The sequence below is a fragment of the Ambystoma mexicanum genome, chromosome 1p (assembly GCF_040938575.1).
Source record: "Ambystoma mexicanum isolate Mex_15411 chromosome 1p, UKY_AmexF1_1, whole genome shotgun sequence".
In the NCBI taxonomy this organism is placed as follows: domain Eukaryota; kingdom Metazoa; phylum Chordata; class Amphibia; order Caudata; family Ambystomatidae; genus Ambystoma; species Ambystoma mexicanum.
The window spans coordinates 129,928,217-129,952,152 of record NC_090921.1 but is presented as its reverse complement, the minus strand read 5'-3'; the positions used below and the strand labels follow the sequence as shown (position 1 = coordinate 129,952,152).

Sequence of the window (23,936 nt, the reverse complement as noted above, 5' to 3'; positions counted from 1 at the left end):
AGTTGAACATATGGGCTGCTGCCAACCTCGACTGGACATGTCTCAATCTGGCGTCCATCCTCTGCGCAGCCCAGTGGCCGCCGCCCTGCAGTCAGGCACGGATTAGCCCACCGGGCACTTGGCCATTGGCCAAAAGGTATCAGACAATTTATGCAGATTGTTGGCTTGTTTATGTTAATGTAGGCTGATCTTAAATGAACTAATGCACTTTTCACCTTGTACAAGCATCTGTTTGGGGCCGATGAATGGGCACCCGCACCAGCTGGTGCAGAGGTAGCACCTCTGTAAAGTGTGTATCACTAGGCACTAGCACTCCTGTTCTGGTTTAGAGTACGTGTGATAGCAATGATCATTATTATTGGGGTATATATTGAGCGCAGACCCAGCTCTGGGAAGCAACAAAGTGCTTTACAATCATAGGGGGAAGAACATGGCGAGAGACATAGAGATACAAGAGAGTGGGGGGCTAGCAACGGGGAAGGATGAGGGCGGGCAATTTGGTAGTAAGGGACCAGCAAGCAACCAGTGGGAGAAACAGGGGAGAGCAGATCACCCAGTCATGGAGTTAGTGTGGGCCTTGGTGTTAGGAGGAGTAGGGTCTTAGGCTTCCTCCTGAAATGTAGAAGCGAAGGGGAAAGGCTGTTGTTGATGGGGAGGAGGTTCCAGAGTCTGGGGGTGTAGACAGAGAAGGCCTGCCTTCTGGTTCTTTCCTTCTGCACATGTCCTTACTTCTGGTGTATGGCAGGCCACCTGAGATGCTGAGTTTCTCAGCGCGGTAGTTTGAGGACTTCAGGGTGGCAGCTTTGTGGTAGGTGCTTGCAGATGGAGCCAGTGCCGCTTGATACGGATCAGGGTGATGCAGTCGAATCTGTGGAGTCATTTCATGAGTCGTGCTGAAGCATTGTACTCTGGGACAGGAGAACACAACGGTGAGTCAAGGGGTGCTTCTCCGCAGCCCCCCTATGGATCAGGAAAAATAACAAAAGTGAGGAAAAACAGAATCAAATTGTCCAAAACAATGCAGTGTTGCCATAGACTCAAAGATGTTCCTCATTACCAGCAACCACTATGGCACAGGAAAAAAATAAATGCTGTCTTATGTCCTGTTGCAAAGGGAATGAATGGGGGTTGGAAGGTTTTGAAAATCTTCCCCATTGGCATTTCTCTGGGCAGCCCTCCAGGCTATTGATTTTCAGCCCGCCAAGCCATTGCAGGGGGATGAAAACAGTATGCAAATGAGGTACCCACATCTGGGCATACCTGTAATACTCTAAGTGCCAGGGGGGGCGTAACTGAAACCAGGAGCACAGTGCCAAAGAACACGCCTCCATCACAGGTATTCTTGTACCAGTAAAAAAAATAAAAACACCAACCCAGTTTTCTTGCGAATAATTTACAGTGTACTAGTTATCTATCTCACCAGAGGTTTGTGTGCCATCTGTCATGCCCGGTTTATGGTCTTTGCATCGAATGCCATTGCATCTAATGCCATTTCATCGAAATGTTTCCATCTAAAACATTTCCATCAAATGCATTTTTCTTTCTTTTTTTTTCTTTTTTTTGGGAGGATTTCTTTTTTTGGGGGGGTTCCCCCAAATCCCTGTTTTTTTTACTTTTTAAAATGCACCTGAACAAAAATTAACCCTTTACCCCCCAAAAATATCCATTCGATGGACATTTTTTAGTGGAAACATTTCGATGGAAGGGCATTAGATGCAATAGTATTCGATGCAAAGACCAGAGACCATCATATGCCACTATTAGTTATGCCAGTAATCAGACTGCAATCCCGCAGCACATGATTTATTGCATTAATCGTTGATCCCAGCACATGATTTATGCCCATACTGCCTGCCCCAGCACATGTGTGCCTGCAGCCGCGTCCCGCAGCACATGATTTATGCATGTACTCTTTGGTCCCAGCACATGATTTATGCATGTAATCTTTGGTCCCAGCACATGATATATGCATGTAATCTTTGGTCTAGCATATGATGATATGCCTGCAATCGCTGGCCACAGCCCATGATTCACGCCTATAAACACTGACTCTAGCACATGATTTATGGATTCTCGACAATGCATAGGATGCATGCCAGTATGTGTTTCCCACTGAAAGTATTTGTGACATCATCTTATGCCTCCTATAACAGTTATCTCAGTGGGAATGCCCCAGTCCCGTAATATTCTTCCTGCTATCCAGGCAAGGGTGGAGGGGTGGGGTCCCTGGTCTTCCCCTTCTTCCTCGTCTGCCCGGTCCAGCCGCACCTGATGATCGGTGTTCTGGTGGCAGCGGTGTGGAGGATGGAGAGCCTCACACTTCCACTGCTCCTCACCACCACCACCACTTTCTGCTGGCTACAAAGCTGCTCATCAGTTATCTAAAGTAGCGTACATTCGAAGCCCCTGCTAGCAAGGGTCTCTCGAGTTTTTTCTAGTCGTAAACAGCGCATGCATATGCACTGTATAGTACTGAGGTTCTCATTGACGGCCAAACCATCTGCATAACATCTAGATTGATAAACCGTAGCGTATGTATTGGAAACGTATTTCCATCCGTGGCGCATTACATAGACGCGCAACCACAAGTCCTCATCCAGCCATAGACCCCATGTTTGGGATCCGGAGGAGAACCCAGAGGTGCGCTGGGATATATACAATGGAATGGAGGTGGATGGAACACCTTTCGGACAATGACCAAGAGGTTGGCGCTATGGACCCCACAGACTTGGCATGCATTTGACCCATGTTGATGGGTGACAAAAATGTTATCAGTGCTTTCTGTACAATGGTGCAGATCACCATAAATCCACTTCATATTTGGTGCACTGCTTCCACCCAGTGGCCTGCCATGCACAGTGAAACTTTTATTTGCCATGTTTGTTTGCAGTAAATGTCAAATAAAAGTATCTAACATCCCTGTACACGCCAGCACGGTTGACCATAACATCTCGTTGACTATGCGAGTGGGAGAGTAGATTTTGTAGGCCCTCATTCCATAATCATGCTCTTTTTCGGCCGTTAAAGTATGTTTTTTATATCTAGACTCTGTAATGAAGCAACAGGGTGTAGATATTCGGTTGTTTCCAAGAAAGAATTTAATCTTACAAAGATGCTTCTGATGCCGGAAGTCCCTGCAGGACATTTTCTGACCAGAAGTAAACCAATCACCAGAAGAAAATGACAACCACCTATACCTCCCTATATTACAGCTTCCAACCAGGAAAGCTATATTGAAATTGACGAACTTCTTCTTTACAAAGGAAATTGAAACACGACCTGTCTAAAACCGGAAAGTAGAAGTTAACTGCTATCAGAGGAGGCAGGAAGGGAAGGCAGGTATGTCAGGTGACTTGTAATTCCTGTCTCAACTCCTTTCATCTGCCTAATTAAACACATGCTAGACAGACTGTTCAAAGAAGAGCTTGGGGTACAAATGTAACCAGTTCTCGATTATCATTGAATGTAGCATAGCGCAACCGGATCTGGTACTTGCTGTAACTAGGGTCCGGGGGTAGGACTATATCAAAAGCAGTAGCCTAACCCCCTAAATCTGTACTGTTGGCAAGTATGCTGTCCCTTTGTCGAAAGGAAAGCAGCCAGGATGCAGGCCAGCCTGTGATATTACTCTGCATTTACCTCAAGTGTCTCACTATAATTGTCTCATAGGGGGCAGTGTTTCTTGTCATGGGAACGTCGGCGGATAGGATGATGGCAGCACAACAAAATGGAGGTCTCTCTGAGCTGCCCCTGGATATCTCCAGCCTGACCTCTCCCCCCCTCTCCCGCCCCTTGCAGGCTGCTATTTCTCTGCGCAGCACCACCCAGGCTGCCCCATCCACGCTCGTGCCTCGCCCTGCCTGTGGTTGGCGCTTCCTTCCTATGGTTTGGCGTCAGGGATGTCATCACGCCACCCTCTGCGCCCTGTGGTTGGTTGGGGCGCAGCAGTATTTATAACTGCATATAAAGGCAGACGCAGGATTCTGTGAGTACAGCGAGGTTATAAAAAAGCATGCGGCATGGCTCCCAAACACTGTCCTTCACCACTGGCCCAGCATGGCTGTTTTAGCGGGGTGCCCAAAGCCCCAGCTGTGCTTTCCATCACACTCTTCTATGGTAAGTGGAGCAGGCAAATAAGTAACAATAGGGTTTGGGTGCTCCAGAGGAAGGGGTGTTACTGCAGTGAAGACTTGAAGGTTCTTTAAATAGCCATGTGTCAGGTCTCCCCTACCAGAATAGGAGCGCGTGGGTAGGATTGGGGACGCTGAGGAGTGGTGTGGGTCCTAGTTCTGGAATAGCCATGGTTGCTGCACAGATTACATTCAGATCCCTCTGCATCATTCACAAGGCGGTCTGGGCCTGGGGACCACACTATCTACAACTTGCTCTCACTAAATACTCCCCCTCTAGACCACTGCGCTCCCCTGGCTCGAACTCTGTGTGTGTAAAGTGTTTTGATAAACAGAGGGCAGGTGGTCGTTCGCTTTCCTCAGCTGGCTCCCTCCTTTGGAACAGCCTCCCCTTCTCTCTGCGCCTTGAGCAGGACCTTCTTAAATTCCAGAAGCTCCTTAAGACTCTCCTCTTTACCTCCTCCCTGCCTTCTTCTTTCCCCTGCTAATCCCACAGTTGCTGCGATTGGGTGTCCTGTGCCCTTATGCATCCTCGACGATCTGACCTCCCTCAACCAATCGGCTCAGCTCCTGTCTATCTGCACTTCCACTTACACCCTCCGCCCTGGTGGCTCGCACTTACACCCGTCGCGGCTCCAGGCCGTGTAGCACTCATCATTCCTAGCACTTCATCTGTGGCTCACCCATGAGCTCAGACCCCAGAGTACCTACCCCACTGCCCTCTTCCTTGATGCACTTGCATGTTCTGAATACTCACGAGGCATAGTAGGTTCGTCCTATTCCTCTTCCCCAACTGCTCTTATGTTATTGTGTTTTTAATGTATTTTAATGTATTTCCCACTCCTTCACCCTCACGTACGCTGTGGGCACTTTGAAACAGTATTTTCTTATTGTATAAGCCCCTAAAAAGCAAACAATAACTAACTAACTAAATAAATAAATAAGTGGGTTGGGGGGTGTATGTGTGCAGGTGCATAGGCAGAGCATTTGGGAGATGTTTACAGCAGCACCAGGCATGACGTAGTTCCTGCTGAGTAGACATTCAGTCCTAGAGCACCGTGTAAAACTAATTGATACCTTCTAAAAGCAAAATGGCCACCATGAGTATGTTGCAGGAATTCAGACCAGCAAAAGGAACATCCACAGGTGAGGAAAACAGTTGAAAAACTCTCACCACCACACAGTCCTGAAACGCTAATCAACTGCAACCAATGGGATCAGCCTGGCCCGACTCAATATTGAAAACACAACTGCCACAGCATCCCCCCACGACAAAGCCCATTGGAGCCCCTTTTCTCCTCCAGCTCTGTATGCCAGCCACCCCATCATCCTGCACCTACAGCAGAGCGGCTTCCCCTCCACCATTCCCAGACTCCTGATGAACCTCGGTCATTCCCGCCTCATGATCCAGAAATCTCCCTCCACTCCCAAGGCTGGGCAAACATCCCTTTCTTAAAAGCACACATTGCGCCTGGAAACTCTCTCAACTTGCTTTCCCAGCACCGCCTCCAAAAGCTGGGCAAGATCCGTGGTATGATAGGGCCAAGCCAACACCAGGCCCTCATCTCCTGGCCACTCTGCCGTCCTGGCCATCAGCTTTCAAGCCCCCTGTTGCTGCAGCGACCGCGACTATCCTGGTGGTCGACAAGACCCTCCAGATCACAGATGAGCGTGACCCTCCCCTGGAAGTCTCAACTCAGCCTTTCTGCTGTCTTTGATCACTTTCCTCAATGGACACTTTCCAGCACCCACTCCACCGTCCTAGAGATCTGCTCTCAAGCCCCCTATTACAGCAGCGACTGCGACTGTCCAGGTCGTCGACGAGACCCTCCACGTCACAGATGAGCATGACCCGTCCCTGGAAGTCCTTTGATCACTTCCCTCACTGGACACTTTCCAGCACCCTGGCTTTGCAATGTCTCAGTAGAATGTTTTGCCTCATTCGTGAGCGATAGACGACAATGTATCCACCAGTCAACCTCCAGATCAACCACTCTCAGTGCCTTGGGAGGGCCCCCATGGGTTCACCCTCTCACCAGTACCCTCCAACTTCTACATGGAGCCTCTGTGGGCTCTTCTCGTCAGCCAGGTTATCGCCATGGGCCAACATATCGACAACGCTCCATTTTACCATAGTCTGTCACCAGCCTCCGATCGAAACCCTGCCCAACCCTCATTGAGACACTGGCTTCTTCCCTCACACACACACAACCTTATCAAAGCAGAACTCATCCTTCTAAAAGGGGAACACACAAAATCTCCCATTTAAGCGGGGTTCTCTTGTATGAGGCGTTTGGGTGCCCCAAATTGCTTGGTGTTCTGACGGATTCTGACGTGAATTTCCAGGTGCACCGTACACATCAATTATTAATCGTGAGTTGCTTGGGTCCAACTCTTTCCCCTGCCTAACACCGGCCCTTCCTCCCTCAATCTTGTTGTGCGACTGTCAATGCAATCGTCCTCTCCATTGGCCCCCGTACCAGACACCTCCATGGCTCCTGCGGATTTGTTATCCGTGCTGCAACCCACCTGATACTTGGCCAAAAAAAATACAACCATCTAACCCCCATCTTGAGAGAGCTGCACTTTCTCCACCTTCAAGCGTGCGCCCTGTTTATGTGCTCTTGGACTGTTTATAAGATCACCATACCAAAGAGCAAGCAGTCCCAGGCAGTGATAGAAGTGCACCAAACAAGTAGTGGAGCTGTGACCCCGGCAGGGGACAGAGAAGGCAGGAAGGACGCAACGCGCAACACATTTTTGAAGGGTTGCGGCCATGCTGGTTGACGGCCAATTGAGTGGAAATAGATTTCAGTTTAGCCGTAACTGATATCCAGTGGTAAGGTGGGGAAGGTTGCTGTAACTTCATGAGGAACAGTTGCCGAATGGTATAAATGGTTGCAAAAAGTAGTGGAGCTGTTAACAGTAAAAAATAAAAGTAGTGGAACACCATTCCAGACCGTTCCCCCTCACTTCGACCACTGGTCCCAGGTGACTTTATCACGCAGGTATGAACCAGAGGAGTTTAGAGAGATCTCAGGCAACCCCACGTTAGGCGCGAGGTGCAGGGCATGTCCTGTTTTCAGGCTCAGATAAGTAGTGGAACACCATTCCAGACCGTTCCCCCTCACTTCGACCACTGGTCGCAGGTGACTTTATCACGCAGGTATGAACCAGAGGAATTAGAGAGATCTCAGGCTACCCCGCGTTAGGCGAGAGGTGGACTGAGATAAGTAGTGGAGCACCGCTCCCAACCGTTCCCCCTCACTTCGACCACTGGTCCCAGGTGACTTTATCACGCAGGTATGAACCAGAGGAATTAGAGAGATCTCAGGCTACCCCACGTTAGGCGAGAGGTGCAAGGCCTGTCCTGTTTTCAGGCTGAGATAACGTTGCATTCTGGCACTTGTCCTGCGTATACACGACAACATGAGCTGAAACGCTAGGATATTGAGAGTGTCTCAAACTTGCCACAGGACAAACTGAGACAAGGGGGGGGGGGTTCTGGGAGTCCCTCTACCAGCACGAACACAGCCCATTGACCTGTTCTTGGGTGGATGACGCCTGGGAGAGACTCTACCAAGTCTTTAGCTCACTGTCCCTGGAGCCATCCACCCAAGAACAGGTCAATGGGCTGTGTTCGTGCTGGTGGAGAGACTCACAGACCCCCTTTGTTTTGGATAAACTGAGACCTCTGCGTATTTCTGAAAATTGAGTGTGAAGGCGTAGGAATTTCAGTGAATTCTTCCTTGATCCCCACTTCCTTCAGAGGCTGGGGATGTTTGGGGGTGTCAGGGAACATTTTAGCTCCAGAATTAAAAAGCACTATTATAAAACCCAGTCGCATGTCCTTAATTCTTTCCCCTGCTCACCCCCTCCCACTGTGATTTTTTTCAGGGGGAGGAGGGACAATCTCTATACTGTCATGTCACGAATTGTAACTTTGCTGCTGTGTGAGTCACTTTCTTAGGACAACCACCCTCTGAAAATAATGAACTTGTCGCCCATAACCCCAAGAAGGCCACGTTCAAACATAGACAACTAGCTCCACACAAGGCCGGCTGAAGATGTGTCAGGGCTGATGTGGTCCATTTTAACATGGTTTTTGGGACCCCTTGCCTACAACTGGGAAAACAGTCTGAGGCACCCAGGGCTGCCTAAACTATAATGGAGACAAAAGAATACAGCAAGGGAGTTAATAGCTGCACATTATCACGGGACAGTCATCCAGCAGGGAGATGAAACACTAAGTATCGACTTGAAAGCTATCAATTGTTCTTTGCCAGCAAGGATCCAATGTAGACAAAAGCGGTGTAAAAAGAGCAATGGATTAATAGGAGCTTTGCTGGATACTGCAGGAGGGCTGAGGGAGGTACGACCTGAGGGCACCAGCAAAGGCAGCCTGTAAGGTGCCTGCTGCAAAGCGCACAGGTAGTGTCCTGAATTAAAGGAGTGTTTTGCTGGCAGGCAATGGCAGGATATCTGAACACTAGGTAATCATTTAAAGGGAATGACAGGCCTATGTGTGGGGACTACTTCCCTACTGAGGAAGAGGTGTTCAGCCTCAGGGCTGAGGTGCATTGGCAGAGCTGTATGGAATGTATCAGGGCTGGAAACAGCAGGTGGCGCTGCAGGATAGGATTGAAGTGCATTGGAAAAGCTACTTGTGGGTTCTAGGGATGTAACGCAACTCATCGCGATGGCCATGTCACTGCTGTTTTATGCGGCAAGACCCTCATGCGCCCCCATTTCGATGACTGCCACCCTCCCCAACCCATAGATCTCTAAAATCTCATTAAAACCTACACCACATCCCCCATAAAAGCAGATCAAAGGTTGTCCTGTTATGTGGTAACCCCATTCTATGTTTTATGCGCCCTGATGCCCACAGGCTTTCGGCGCTTTATAAGCACCTAAATAAATAAAATGCGATGAAAAACCCACAGAGTTAGGCAGGCCGGGGTGGAGCTGCGCAGACAGAGCTGTGTGTGGTTCCACGCGACTGCTGCTGTGCAGAGGAGAGGTGGACTGGCAGAGGAGAGGTGCACCGGCAGAGCTGTGTGTGGTTCCAGGCGACTGCTGCTGTGCAGAGGAGAGGTGCACCGGCAGAGCTGTGTGTGGTTCCAGGCGACTGCTGCTGTGCAGAGGAGAGGTGCACCGGCAGAGCTGTGTGTGGTTCCAGGCGACTGCTGCTGTGCAGAGGAGAGGTGCACCGGCAGAGCTGTGTGTGGATCCAGGCGACTGCTGCTGTGCAGAGGAGAGGTGCACCGGCAGAGCTGTGTGTGGATCCAGGCGACTGCTGCTGTGCAGAGGAGAGGTGCACCGGCAGAGCTGTGTGTGGTTCCAGGCGACTGCTGCTGTGCAGAGGAGAGGTGCACCGGCAGAGCTGTGTGTGGTTCCAGGCGACTGCTGCTGTGCAGAGGAGAGGTGCACCGGCAGAGCTGTGTGTGGATCCAGGCGACTGCTGCTGTGCAGAGGAGAGGTGCACCGGCAGAGCTGTGTGTGGTTCCAGGCGACTGCTGCTGTTCAGAGGAGAGGTGCACCGGCAGAGCTGTGTGTGGTTCCAGGCGACTGCTGCTGTGCAGAGGAGAGGTGCACCGGCAGAGCTGTGTGTGGATCCAGGCGACTGCTGCTGTGCAGAGGAGAGGTGCACCGGCAGAGCTGTGTGTGGTTCCAGGCGACTGCTGCTGTTCAGAGGAGAGGTGCACCGGCAGAGCTGTGTGTGGTTCCAGGCGACTGCTGCTGTTCAGAGGAGAGGTGCACCGGCAGAGCTGTGTGTGGTTCCAGGCGACTGCTGCTGTGCAGAGGAGAGGTGCACCGGCAGAGCTGTGTGTGGTTCCAGGCGACTGCTGCTGTGCAGAGGAGAGGTGCACCGGCAGAGCTGTGTGTGGTTCCAGGCGACTGCTGCTGTGCAGAGGAGAGGTGCACCGGCAGAGCTGTGTGTGGATCCAGGCGACTGCTGCTGTGCAGAGGAGAGGTGCACCGGCAGAGCTGTGTGTGGTTCCAGGCGACTGCTGCTGTTCAGAGGAGAGGTGCACCGGCAGAGCTGTGTGTGGATCCAGGCGACTGCTGCTGTGCAGAGGAGAGGTGCACTGTCAGAGCTGTGTGTGGTTCCAGGCGACTGCTGCTGTGCAGAGGAGAGGTGGACTGGCAGAGGAGAGGTGCACCGGCAGAGCTGTGTGTGGTTCCAGGCGACTGCTGCTGTGCAGAGGAGAGGTGCACCGGCAGAGCTGTGTGTGGTTCCAGGCGACTGCTGCTGTGCAGAGGAGAGGTGCACCGGCAGAGCTGTGTGTGGTTCCAGGCGACTGCTGCTGTGCAGAGGAGGGGTGCACCGGCAGAGCTGTGTGTGGTTCCAGGCGACTGCTGCTGTGCAGAGGAGAGGTGCACCGGCAGAGCTGTGTGTGGTTCCAGGCGACTGCTGCTGTGCAGAGGAGGGGTGCACCGGCAGAGCTGTGTGTGGTTCCAGGCGACTGCTGCTGTTCAGAGGAGAGGTGCACCAGCAGAGCTGTGTGTAGTTCCAGGCGACTGCTGCTGTGCAGAGGAGAGGTGGACTGGCAGAGGAGAGGTGCACCGGCAGAGCTGTGTGTGGTTCCAGGCGACTGCTGCTGTGCAGAGGAGAGGTGCACCGGCAGAGCTGTGTGTGGTTCCAGGCGACTGCTGCTGTGCAGAGGAGGGGTGCACCGGCAGAGCTGTGTGTGGATCCAGGCGACTGCTGCTGTGCAGAGGAGAGGTGCACTGTCAAAGCTGTGTGTGGTTCCAGGCGACTGCTGCTGTGCAGAGGAGAGGTGGACTGGCAGAGGAGAGGTGCACCGGCAGAGCTGTGTGTGGTTCCAGGCGACTGCTGCTGTGCAGAGGAGAGGTGCACCGGCAGAGCTGTGTGTGGTTCCAGGCGACTGCTGCTGTGCAGAGGAGAGGTGCACCGGCAGAGCTGTGTGTGGTTCCAGGCGACTGCTGCTGTGCAGAGGAGGGGTGCACCGGCAGAGCTGTGTGTGGTTCCAGGCGACTGCTGCTGTGCAGAGGAGAGGTGCACCGGCAGAGCTGTGTGTGGTTCCAGGCGACTGCTGCTGTGCAGAGGAGGGGTGCACCGGCAGAGCTGTGTGTGGTTCCAGGCGACTGCTGCTGTTCAGAGGAGAGGTGCACCAGCAGAGCTGTGTGTGGTTCCAGGCGACTGCTGCTGTGCAGAGGAGAGGTGGACTGGCAGAGGAGAGGTGCACCGGCAGAGCTGTGTGTGGTTCCAGGCGACTGCTGCTGTGCAGAGGAGGGGTGCACCGGCAGAGCTGTGTGTGGTTCCAGGCGACTGTTGCTGTGCAGAGGAGGGGTGCACCGGCAGAGCTGTGTGTGGTTCCAGGCGACTGCTGCTGTGCAGAGGAGGGGTGCACCGGCAGAGCTGTGTGTGGTTCCAGGCGACTGCTGCTGTTCAGAGGAGAGGTGCACCAGCAGAGCTGTGTGTGGTTCCAGGCGACTGCTGCTGTGCAGAGGAGAGGTGGACTGGCAGAGGAGAGGTGCACCGGCAGAGCTGTGTGTGGTTCCAGGCGACTGCTGCTGTGCAGAGGAGAGGTGCACCGGCAGAGCTGTGTGTGGTTCCAGGCGACTGCTGCTGTGCAGAGGAGGGGTGCACCGGCAGAACTGTGTGTGGTTCCAGGCGACTGCTGCTGTGCAGAGGAGTGGTGGACTGGCAGAGGAGAGGTGCACTGGCAGAGCTGTGTGTGGTTCCAGGCGACTGCTGCTGTGCAGAGGAGAGGTGCAAGTGTGGTTCCAGGCGACTGCTGCTGTGCAGAGGAGAGGTGCACCGGCAGAGCTGTGTGTGGTTCCAGGCGACTGCTGCTGTGCAGAGGAGAGGTACACCGGCAGAGCTGTGTGTGGATCCAGGCGACTGCTGCTGTGCAGAGGAGGGGTGCACTGGCAGAGCTGTGTGTGGTTCCAGGCGACTGCTGCTGTTCAGAGGAGAGGTGCACCGGCAGAGCTGTGTGTGGATCCAGGCGACTGCTGCTGTTCAGAGGAGAGGTGCACCGGCAGAGCTGTGTGTGGATCCAGGCGACTGCTGCTGTGCAGAGGAGAGGTGCACCGGCAGAGCTGTGTGTGGATCCAGGCGACTGCTGCTGTGCAGAGGAGAGGTGCACCGGCAGAGCTGTGTGTGGTTCCAGGCGACTGCTGCTGTTCAGAGGAGAGGTGCACCGGCAGAGCTGTGTGTGGTTCCAGGCGACTGCTGCTGTGCAGAGGAGAGGTGCACCGGCAGAGCTGTGTGTGGTTCCAGGCGACTGCTGCTGTGCAGAGGAGGGGTGCACCGGCAGAGCTGTGTGTGGTTCCAGGCGACTGCTGCTGTGCAGAGGAGGGGTGCACCGGCAGAGCTGTGTGTGGTTCCAGGCGACTGCTGCTGTGCAGAGGAGTGGTGGACTGGCAGAGGAGAGGTGCACTGGCAGAGCTGTGTGTGGTTCCAGGCGACTGCTGCTGTGCAGAGGAGAGGTGCAAGTGTGGTTCCAGGCGACTGCTGCTGTGCAGAGGAGAGGTGCACCGGCAGAGCTGTGTGTGGATCCAGGCGATTACTGCTGTGCAGAGGAGAGGTGCACCGGCAGAGCTGTGTGTGGTTCCAGGCGACTGCTGCTGTCAGAGGAGAGGTGCACCGGCAGAGCTGTGTGTGGTTCCAGGCGACTGCTGCTGTGCAGAGGAGGGGTGCACCGGCAGAGCTGTGTGTGGTTCCAGGCGACTGCTGCTGTGCAGAGGAGGGGTGCACCGGCAGAGCTGTGTGTGGTTCCAGGCGACTGCTGCTGTGCAGAGGAGAGGTGCACCGGCAGAGCTGTGTGTGGTTCCAGGCGACTGCTGCTGTTCAGAGGAGAGGTGCACCGGCAGAGCTGTGTGTGGCTCCAGGCGACTGCTGCTGTGCAGAGGAGAGGTGCACCGGCAGAGCTGTGTGTGGTTCCAGGCGACTGCTGCTGTGCAGAGGAGGGGTGCACCGGCAGAGCTGTGTGTGGTTCCAGGCGACTGCTGCTGTGCAGAGGAGGGGTGCACCGGCAGAGCTGTGTGTGGTTCCAGGCGACTGCTGCTGTTCAGAGGAGAGGTGCACCGGCAGAGCTGTGTGTGGATCCAGGCGACTGCTGCTGTGCAGAGCAGGGGTGCACCGGCAGAGCTGTGTGTGGTTCCAGGCGACTGCTGCTGTGCAGAGGAGGGGTGCACCGGCAGAGCTGTGTGTGGTTCCAGGCGACTGCTGCTGTTCAGAGGAGAGGTGCACTGGCAGAGGAGAGGTGCACCGGCAGAGCTGTGTGTGGATCCAGGCGACTGCTGCTGTTCAGAGGAGAGGTGCACTGGCAGAGGAGAGGTGCACCGGCAGAGCTGTGTGTGGATCCAGGCGACTGCTGCTGTTCAGAGGAGAGGTGCACTGGCAGAGCTCTGCGTGGGCGCAGTACTGGTACAGGAGGGGTGCTGCTATTAGGACCCGGCTTTGCTGGGAGGCGGGTAGGTGTGATTTCGGGGAGCAGGACATTAGGTGTTGCTGCTGTTACTGTGGGAGGAGAGGGCGGAGCTCTGTGTGGCTCCGCATCTCAGGGATGGAGAAAGAAAAGTGGGAGTTGCTTTTTCAGAGCCCCGCACAGGTGGTCAGCCAGTGCTATCAGCAGGAGAATGCTCTCCGGGTGCCCCATTGCTGGAGACCTGCTGCTCTGGGAGACCCCAAGTTATCCATGCTCTTAACAGAGACAGAGTACAAAGCATCTCCAGGGATCATATTGGGGGGCGGCGGGGGAGGGGCATGAATGTGTCTAGAGATCAAAGTGTGAACTGAGCACCCGTAATGGGCGAATGCAAATTTCTGATCCATCATGGGTGGGGCCCTAATGGGTGGGGTCAGCAGCAGTAGCGTCTGTCACCGGGCCCTCATGGGTGGGGTCAGCAGCAGTAGCGTCTGTCACCAGGCCCTCATGGGTGGGGTCAGCAGCAGTAACGTCTGTCACCAGGTCCTCATGGTTGGGGTCAGCAGCAGTAGCGTCTGTCACCAGGCCCTCATGGGTGGGGTCAGCAGCAGTAGCGCCTGTCCCCAGTCCCTCATGGGTGGGGACAGCAGCAGTAGCGTCTGTCACCAGGCCCTCATGGGTGGGGTCAGCAGCAGTAGCGTCTGTAACCAGGTCCTCATGGGTGGGGTCAGCAGCAGTAGTGTCTGTCAGGAGGCCTCGTGGGTGGGGTCAGCAGCAGTAGCGTCTGTCACCGGGCCCTCATGGGTGGGGTCAGCAGCAGTAGCGTCTGTAACCAGGTCCTCATGGGTGGGGTCAGCAGCAGTAGTGTCTGTCAGGAGGCCTCGTGGGTGGGGTCAGCAGCAGTAGCGTCTGTCACCGGGCCCTCATGGGTGGGGTCAGCAGCAGTAGCGTCTGTCACCAGGCCCTCATGGGTGGGGTCAGCAGCACTAGCGTCTGTCACCAGGCCCTCATGGGTGGGGTCAGCAGCAGTAGCATCTGTCACCAGCCCCTCATGGATGGGGACAGCAGCAGTAACGTCTGTCACCAGGCCCTCATGGATGGGGACAGCAGCAGTAGCATCTGTCACCGGGCACTCATGGGTGGGGTCAGCAGCAGTAACGTCTGTCACCGGGCACTCATGGGGTGTCAGCTGTTCTGTGTTTATCACCTGGGCCTCATGGGTGGTGTCAGCAGCAGTAGCGTCTGTCCCCAGGCCCTCATGGGTGGGGTCAGCAGCAGTAACGTCTGTCACCGGGCACTCATGGGGTGTCAGCTGTTCTGTGTTTATCACCTGGGCCTAATGGGTGGGGTCAGCAGCAGTAGCGTCTGTCACCGGGCCCTCATGGGTGGGGTCAGCAGCAGTAACGTCTGTCACCAGGCCCTCATGGATGGGGACAGCAGCAGTAGCATCTGTCACCGGGCACTCATGGATGGGGTCAGCAGCAGTAACGTCTGTCACCAGGCCCTCATGGATGGGGTCAGCAGCAGTAGCGTCTGTCCCCAGGCCCTCATGGGTGAGGTCAGCAGCAGTATCGTCTGTCACCAGGTCCTCATGGGTGGGGTCAGCAGCAGTAGCATCTGTCACCGGGCACTCATGGGTGGGGTCAGCAGCAGTAACGTCTGTCAACGGGCACTCATGGGTGGGGTCAGCAGCAGTAGCGTCTGTCACCATGCCCTCATGGGTGGGGTCAGCAGCAGTAGCGTCTGTCACCGGGCCCTCATGGGGGGTCAGCTGTTCTGTGTTTATCACCTGGGCCTCATGGGTGGGGTCAGCAGCAGTAACGTCTGTCACCGGGCACTCATGGGTGGGGTCAGCAGCAGTAGCGTCTGTCACCATGCCCTCATGGGTGGGGTCAGCAGCAGTAGCGTCTGTCACCGGGCCCTCATGGGTGGGGTCAGCAGCAGTAACGTCTGTCACCGGGCACTCATGGGGGGTCAGCTGTTCTGTGTTTATCACCTGGGCCTCATGGGTGGGGTCAGCAGCCGTGCATCTGTCACCAGGCCCTCATGGGTGGGGTCAGCAGCAGTAGCGTCTGTCACCGGGCCCTCATGGGTGGGGTCAGCAGCAGTAACGTCTGTCACCGGGCACTCATGGGTGGGGTCAGCAGCAGTAACGTCTGTCACCGGGCACTCATGGGGGGTCAGCTGTTCTGTGTTTATCACCTGGGCCTCATGGGTGGGGTCAGCAGCAGTAACGTCTGTCACCATGCCCTCATGGGTGGGGTCAGCAGCAGTAGCGTCTGTCACCGGGCCCTCATGGGTGGGGTCAGCAGCAGTAACGTCTGTCACCGGGCACTCATGGGGGGTCAGCTGTTCTGTGTTTATCACCTGGGCCTCATGGGTGGGGTCAGCAGCCGTGCATCTGTCACCAGGCCCTCATGGGTGGGGTCAGCAGCAGTAGCGTCTGTCACCGGGCCCTCATGGGTGGGGTCAGCAGCAGTAACGTCTGTCACCGGGCACTCATGGGGGGTCAGCTGTTCTGTGTTTATCACCTGGGCCTCATGGGTGGGGTCAGCAGCCGTGCATCTGTCACCAGGCCCTCATGGGTGGGATCAGCAGCATTAGCGTATGTCACCAGGCCCTCATGGGTGGGGTCAGCAGCAGTAACGTCTGTCACCGGGCACTCATGGGGGGTCAGCTGTTCTGTGTTTATCACCTGGGCCTCATGGGTGGAGTCAGCAGCAGTAGCGTCTGTCACCAGGCCCTCAAGGGTGGGGTCAGCAGCAGTAGCGTCTGTCACCGGGCCCTCATGGGTGGGGTCAGCAGCAGTAACGTCTGTCACCGGGCACTCATGGGGGGTCAGCTGTTCTGTGTTTATCACCTGGGCCTCATGGGTGGGGTCAGCAGCAGTAGCGTCTGTCACCATGCCCGCATGGGTGGGATCAGCAGCATTAGCGTCTGTCACCATGCCCTCATGGGTGGGGTCAGCAGCAGTAGCGTCTGTCACCGGGCCCTCATGGGTGGGGTCAGCAGCAGTAACGTCTGTCACCGGGCACTCATGGGGGGTCAGCTGTTCTGTGTTTATCACCTGGGCCTCATGGGTTGGGTTAGCAGCAGTAGCGTCTGTCCCCAGGCCCTCATGGGTGAGGTCAGCAGCAGTAGCGTCTGTCACCATGCCCTCATGGGTGGGGTCAGCAGCTATGCTTCTGTCACTGGACCCTCAGGGGTGAAATAGTCTAAGCTTTTTTTTATCTTTATATCATGATGTGTGTAATTCTGTTTCTGAAAATAAGATTTACTAATCACTAATCCCAGTTTAATGATGCACAATGCAAAAAAGCATAATGCAGCCAGGTACGTTGTTGTGACAGTCCACTGATAACACCAGAATGCTAGCATGCAGAAGCAAGCAGGCAGGTTCAAAAGTCACATCTGCATTCATAAACATAGGTGCTGGAATCCAACGTTCTAACAGACAGAGTTGGCTTTTTAACTATGCACCTCTGGTTCAAAATATCAAAATTGTGTGCCCCAGCAGTCTTGTGGCAGTTGATAAAAACTAAGCCATGTGTGGTTTTGGAATGGTGGCTGCTGATATTGCACAATTATAGAGCCACAAGCATTTTATGTCATTTTCTTGTCAGCTTGGTAACAGTGACTTATTCAAGATATGGCCTGGTGTGTATTAAGCTGTCTGGGCTGGCTAAACCCACAACAACCATGTAGGTCCCACCAAGGGAGCCTCCCCTTTGATCACCCTGAGACGGCTAGACACATCCTCCAGGGAACAGAAACAATCCCTGGTGCTCAGATGGGAACTGCTACTTCAAAGGCAGCCCTGCCATTAAAATGGCCCCCTCTTCTCACCAGAGTGCTGATTATTTGAGCCCAGTTGATGTAGACAGACAGAGGAAGATGGCAGAGATAGAGTAGCCCAGGCGAGAGCTTCAATCCACAGAGGGGTCTCACCATCTTGGAATTTGCTAGCACTCCTGAAATTGTTGTCCCCCTGCCAACTCCCTGCAGACAAAGCATTTTTGGTATGACATCATAAGGCAAGGAACATTTGTCACAGCAGCCTGGATTGGACACTTAACAACAGGTTTTCGCTGGGGCACACCACTGTAGCATTTTGCCTATATAAGGTGGGGACACTCCCTTTAGTGAATTCATCTTTGGAACATTCTTGAAAAACAATATAACTGGAACTGTGTTGGGGGGACAGTCTGCTCCAAAGTCCTCTGGCCTAGGGGTGAAGACAGAGAGCACCAAGGAAGAGGAAGGCTCTTCTCCCTAACGATCCGATAGGGCCTTTTTGGGATGGCCTGCTGGCGTGACGAGGCCTACTTCATTTGAGACACTGTTACCCAGGATGCTGCTCACTGACGTTGACAGAACCCTGCAAGTGCTCTCTACAAACCTTCCTTGTTGGGACGAGCAGAAGAAAGGATTTACCTTGCTCCTGAGACTCTGGACTGCACCCCGAGCAACAAATGAACCAAGGAAGCAACCCCTAGTTCTCCCTGCATCTCCGAACTGCCTTAACGCCAGTTAGGGGACCTACAAAGCCTTCCAAGCTGCTGCAAGGGAACTGCTGGAGTCCTCTTTGATTTCAACATATGACTGACTCCACATCGCCAAAGTTCTACTGTCTCAACAGCTGAGACCCGCTGAGTCTTCGAACATCCCAACTCGACACCACCTTCATGAATATCAGCTTCTTAAATCTCCAAGCCAACACCAGTGCAGTACCCTGACGCCTTGATGAGCCCGTCGAGCCTGCTCGCCGCTGAAGGGCAGTCTCCACTTATCCGCTCCCGAGGCCTCCAAGACCTCCCGTGCAGCCAACCTGGCACCGCTTGCCGTCCAGAGCATCACCCCACAAATCATTATTGCTGACGAACAGCACCACATCATTGGAACCCGGCGCCCACCTCTCCTCGACTCAACCCCGACACTCAGCGCCCAGACTTCTGGTTCGACACTGAAGAGACTGGCTTGATCCTGTTAAGCCCTAAAAGAAAAGGACTACATGTATTTGAGGGTCCCATGTCATAATAACGAGAATAAAATAACGGATAGTAATAACAGTGTGAAGATGAATAGGAATATTGAAATGTTGTATAATGAAATGTAGATGTATGTCTTGGTAGGTGTCGGTTTAGGATGTTGTTGTCTAGTGTTAAAATTCCCAAACATGGTTATTAATGGGTATTAATGCTATTTGAATTATTCTTTTTTTTATTATTCTTTATTTACATTTACAAGTATTCTTTCAAGTTTTTTTCCGTATGTGTTCGATTGTAAATTGTTCCATACTTTATTTGAATATTTTTTTATTTGTGTGTTTATAAACAAAACGTATATATTTTGTAAAGGTTTAAAATAAACCAAAGACAAATAAACAAAACAAAAAAAGAAATACATAAAGAACGAAACGGAAATAATGAAAACATTATTAACTAAATGAATAGGGTACAATGTAACGGACATTGTTAACGTAAATTAAATATCGAATATAATATATAACGAAACGGTCATGCTAAGAAAGAGAAACGAGACTCACCTTGAGTGATTTCTGGTATTTTTGTCTACTCCATGAATTCACAAAAATGTTTTTTAAAAAAGGCAAATACATTGAACAAAATCCTTCTGTAATCTAAGAATCCAGCAATGTACAATACTCAACAGGAACACCCAACAAAAAAATGACAACCGCATGACTAAGAGATTTCAAAAGCAGGAAAGCTCAAACAAACCCACACTCAAGGGAACAAAAAGAGAATGCAATTCAGGTCAAGATTGAAAAAATAAGCAGAAACAAGCAAAAATCCTACCGAAAGAAGGAACGCTGTAAAAGGAACCGATAACACGAAGGCTGGAAATCAAAAATGGCATCGAAAAGTTTCTGGTTAAATTCCATTGCAAAACGTAATATTGCGAGTGACACCTACTGGTCAAAAAAGAATTAGCAATTGAAATGGACATTTCAAATTGCACATTTGTTAGACTACTACATATTTATTTATGTTTTTAAATCATAATGCAATATCTACAAAGCATAGCACAACATTTGTTATTTAAGTAAAGCAATATTTACAAAATCGTTATTAATTATTCACTAATAATGTTTTCGTTATTATCTGATTCGATATTATCACTGTATACTGTATTTGAAGTGGCCCCGCCACCCTGGTCCACCTTAAAGGACGCAAGTGCATTGTTTAAAGGACATACCAAATAAGTGACATTTTTCTGCTTAAATCTTTGCCTGGGCACCTAAGTGTACACAGCCAGAGAGTGCCCCTTTACTTTCAAGTCTGCTTCATGAGTCTTTCCCTGCGCGGCCCCAAATGGCAGAGGAAGTATAACTGGCTGGCTTTGCCTGTTTCACCTCTATGCTTGGGATCACTGCTGGTTTAGTAGTACTTAGCGCTTCGGGACTACTCATGCCTGTACTCCTGCACAGCAGTAGTGCTTTCATCACACTGCCCCAAGCCAACCGTAGTAAAATGCAGTGAAATGTCGGATGCAGCAAAATGTGGTGACAGCCAAATCGGTAACTTTGAGAACCGGTGTTGATGGGTTTCCCAGCATTGGAAGCCACTTGAAAAGTAAATTGTTTAGGCCAGTCTTGCCAAAGAGCCGAATTGACATTTCTGAGTCATTGAGGTCCATTCTGTAGAATTTCATCCACTCCTGGATTTTGATCCATCACCAAAACAGGCTCCTGTAGTCATTGGTGTTATCATCCAAACAATGATCACAGCGTTTATACATTGTGTGGCCCTCTAGATGTTTTGGAATACTACTCACATGACCCTTCATCACTGGCTGTGCTGGCTAGGGGTCATGGGAGTTGATGTACGAAGCATGTGGTGGCCAACATCTTGTGGCCCGGAGTATGAGTAACCATGAATTATCAATTATGTATCTATGTATGTAACCCAAGTTTCTCAAGTGCCCAGCTACCTCAGGGTTTGGTGCGCAATATAAATATTAAACAAATACAAATAGAAATCATAGCATCCATTGGAAGGGCAATGATAACTTGCCAGTAAGTGTGGCTAGTGGCTTCAGTGACTCATATGTTGTTTTTTGGGGTTCTCAAGATGAATCGAGCAATCTTTACTCAGAATGGGTGGTTTTGAAGGAATGGTGTTAACCGCATCAGTGCCCTGCTTTGCACGTCATATTATGTTCAAAGCTCTTTATGAGGATGGTCTGGCCGACTGTGTCATGGTGCATATAAAGCACATTGAGACCATACAAATGGGGAAAGAGCGCTATATAAATAACCAAATACAATACAATACAATATAGGTCAAGTCAGATTATGACAGCGGTATTGTTGTCATCAAGGGATCATAAGAGTGTTTCCGCATTGTCTACCAGCTGGCCTGAAAGCAGATGGACAATTATGTTATGTGGATTCATGCCACGCGCCACTCCCATTTGCATGGTCTCTGGGCGCTCTCATGGACTGTAAAGGAAAGTGGTGTGGGAGCTTTGGTGAGCGGAGCAAAGGGGAACACCAAGCAGTTGTGCTTAGCAACTGATGCATGCAGGAGCAGCTGTCCTCTGTGCAGGTGTGTTTTGTAGGGGGGTATTGATGTGTATGCATGAGGTGTTGTGTTTCCAGATTGGACACCTCCTGTGTCTGGCTTGTCAGGGTGCTTTGGTAGGTGGTGGGCTTTGCAGGTTGACTCTAGAGATGTAGGGTTTTGAAGTCTTTAGGCTGAGGGAGCAGGCGTTCTCTAGCCATCTCTGTTGGTGTGTTTGATCAGCATGCAGAGAGGCAGGGTGGTTGAGTTTGAGGTTGTTCGTAGATTTCTTTGAGATATTTGATTACAGTGCCCATGTAGTTGGTAGATCACTCCCTTGCTCAGGTTTGTGGCTAGTTTGAGATGGGGGGTAGTTAATGAAGTCATTCTTATTGCTTACGGTTTGTTTAGAAATGCCGTGCAGGTTGTTTTGTGTATTTTTAGGACCTCTGACCTGTTTTAAGGATGGGTGAGATGGTTCTCACTGAAATTACATACCCGGCTTGATGGTCTTTGGGCCGAGGGCAATTTAAATGGCTTGCTGATTTTACCCATTGAGGTGAAGCTGGATAATGTAGCAGGGGCCAGAGGTGTTTGTGACGTTTGGGGCATGGTCTCTGAAGAATGTTTAGGGGTTTGATATCTTCAGTTTTGGTGAAGCCATAGAATGATATGTTTTTGACTAGTTACGTGGAAAAGAGGTTTGTCGCCTTTGCTTCGGCCGGATCTGCCGTCTCGGCCAAGGTCTGTGATCGTGGCTTAGAACAACAAAGCGATGCCAGTTGTGATCATGTCCTTCCTCTTGCTGCTTGACTGAGGTCTGGTAGTCTTTCACTTGGGTTCTAAAGGCTGTTTTTCCCAGTCCATCTCTGTTCCCCCCCCCCCAACCACATTATACATTTCTCTGTATTACTTTTACAGGTCAGCAGTTACTTGTCTAACCAACTTTTGTTGTTTCTTATTCAGAGTAAATTCTTTGTTTCTGTACTGGGTCCAGTACATCAAGCGCCCTTACTTTTCCAGGTTGAGATTTTTTTGAGAAGTTGGCTGGCGTCAGGGTTATTACTGTTAGCTATTCGGGGAGCAAAGAGGTATATTGGTAGAATTCCTGTGTTTACTTCTTGATGCATCTAATGGTTGTTTATCGAAATAGACTTTATTTAATTGGCGTATCTGAGGGAGAGTCGCGAGTTGAAGCTACGTCTGCGCTTCTCTGGTTCTTTATACATAGATGGAGTGTCCTGTCCCACAGGTGACTTCACTCTCACCCCTTCTTCTGTTTTTTGCTTGAGTAATTTAGCATGGGCAAAGGTTTTAGCAAGAGCCTGCTTGTTCTGTGAAGGAGTCTCATCACTGAGATGGTATACACCTTCTATGTCACCTTCCTTAACCTCCTCATCGCTATATGCCTGTGCCCATGCTCGGACTGGCCTATCGGGCAATCGGCCCATGGCCGAACCAAAAACACAGAATGTTTGGGTGGGCCAGTTTTTTGGATCAACGTGGGCCTGTTGTTTGGGCCAATGTGGGTCAGTTTGATCAGTTACTTCACTATGCGGCTAAAGGTTTTGACCAGTGTTGCTGAATAAATATTCTTTAAAATGCACAATTTGCATCACATTTTATCAAAAAACTCCCCCTTGGTTACTACTCAAACAGTATCACAAAAGGAATGAATTTGCATTGGAAACTGCAGGCCACTTTTTCGCTGGTGCCTGAGACAATATTATGCCCTGGTCCGACCCTTCCTGTGCCTCCTCCCAATCGGCCAGCTGTAGGCTTTTTTACCCTGTAGTGGGCAAGTAAGTGTCCTCTGCCGATGTGTAGGCTCCAGTTGGCATGGTTGAGTCACCGAAATGGTGCCTAAAAAAGGAGCCTTGGAAATACCGTTGTATGACTGACCCTTGGTGACAGGCTGCAGTGTTATAAAAACAGACATTTAGGGGGTGATGTTTTTCTTTAGGTTTCAGGGGCCGATCCGATCATTTTTTGGCCCTTTGGTTACATGATGTTTTCTGTGCTGATTTTTATGTCATATTTGGATTCAGGTGTTTTTTGCTGTTCCCTTTTCCGCACCTTCTGCACCATGTCTAGAAATGTATTACACGGTCTGTCAGAAACCGAGCACCTCCTGCAGTGCCCTATCTGTGTCGCACTCAGTGCTCACAATAAGATTTGGAAGTGGGAGCAGTTTACTTCCTCTTTTTTAAAGTTGGGAGTAAAATTATTTTTTATGGAGTAAAAATTTAAGTCCAACTCCCAATGAGAGTATTTTACATGTGGGTAAAAATATGTTTTAACTGGAAAACGGAAATGTTTTTGTAATAATTATTTGCACCTAGTTATTCATGCACATAAAAAGATACAGTTTTACTACTTCCCATCAGGCAGTAATAATTGTTTTTTTCGTGGTACTACGTGCCCTACTGGGCCAAACATAGCCATGGAGCTTGGTGGGTGAACGCTATTTTTTGTTGGGAGTATTTTACTCCATGTTTTTATTCTTTGGGAGTATTTGCCTATTTTATGGGCGTAAAAATGGATTATACACCCCTTATCCATAGTGCTGGTCCTCCATATCTCCCCAGAGGGAGATTTGCACTCAGTGCGAAGGTTACGTTCCTGCACGACACACGCCACAGAAATGTTTATCTCCAAAATATGTCTGTCACTACTGCTCCCATTCAACTTTTAACCATTAAAAAAACCACAGCATCACAACACACTTTCAAAATATCGGTGTTTTCTCCTTGTTCAGAATGCTGTCAGCAACAGCTGGGGTGGCTCTAGCAAACTATGTTCCCGGCAATATGATACTCACTCACAGAGAGGGGAAGAAGCATAGGGTGGACATACAGAGGGAGAATGAGAGTGCAGCG

General features: G+C 51.5%; 1 protein-coding gene across 1 annotated transcript in view; it reads left to right on the top strand.

The window, feature by feature from the left end:
• Positions 1-23,936, top strand: part of TSC22D4 (TSC22 domain family member 4) — a 637,200-nt gene that overhangs the window by 606,298 nt on the left and 6,966 nt on the right. The window lies entirely within an intron of this gene.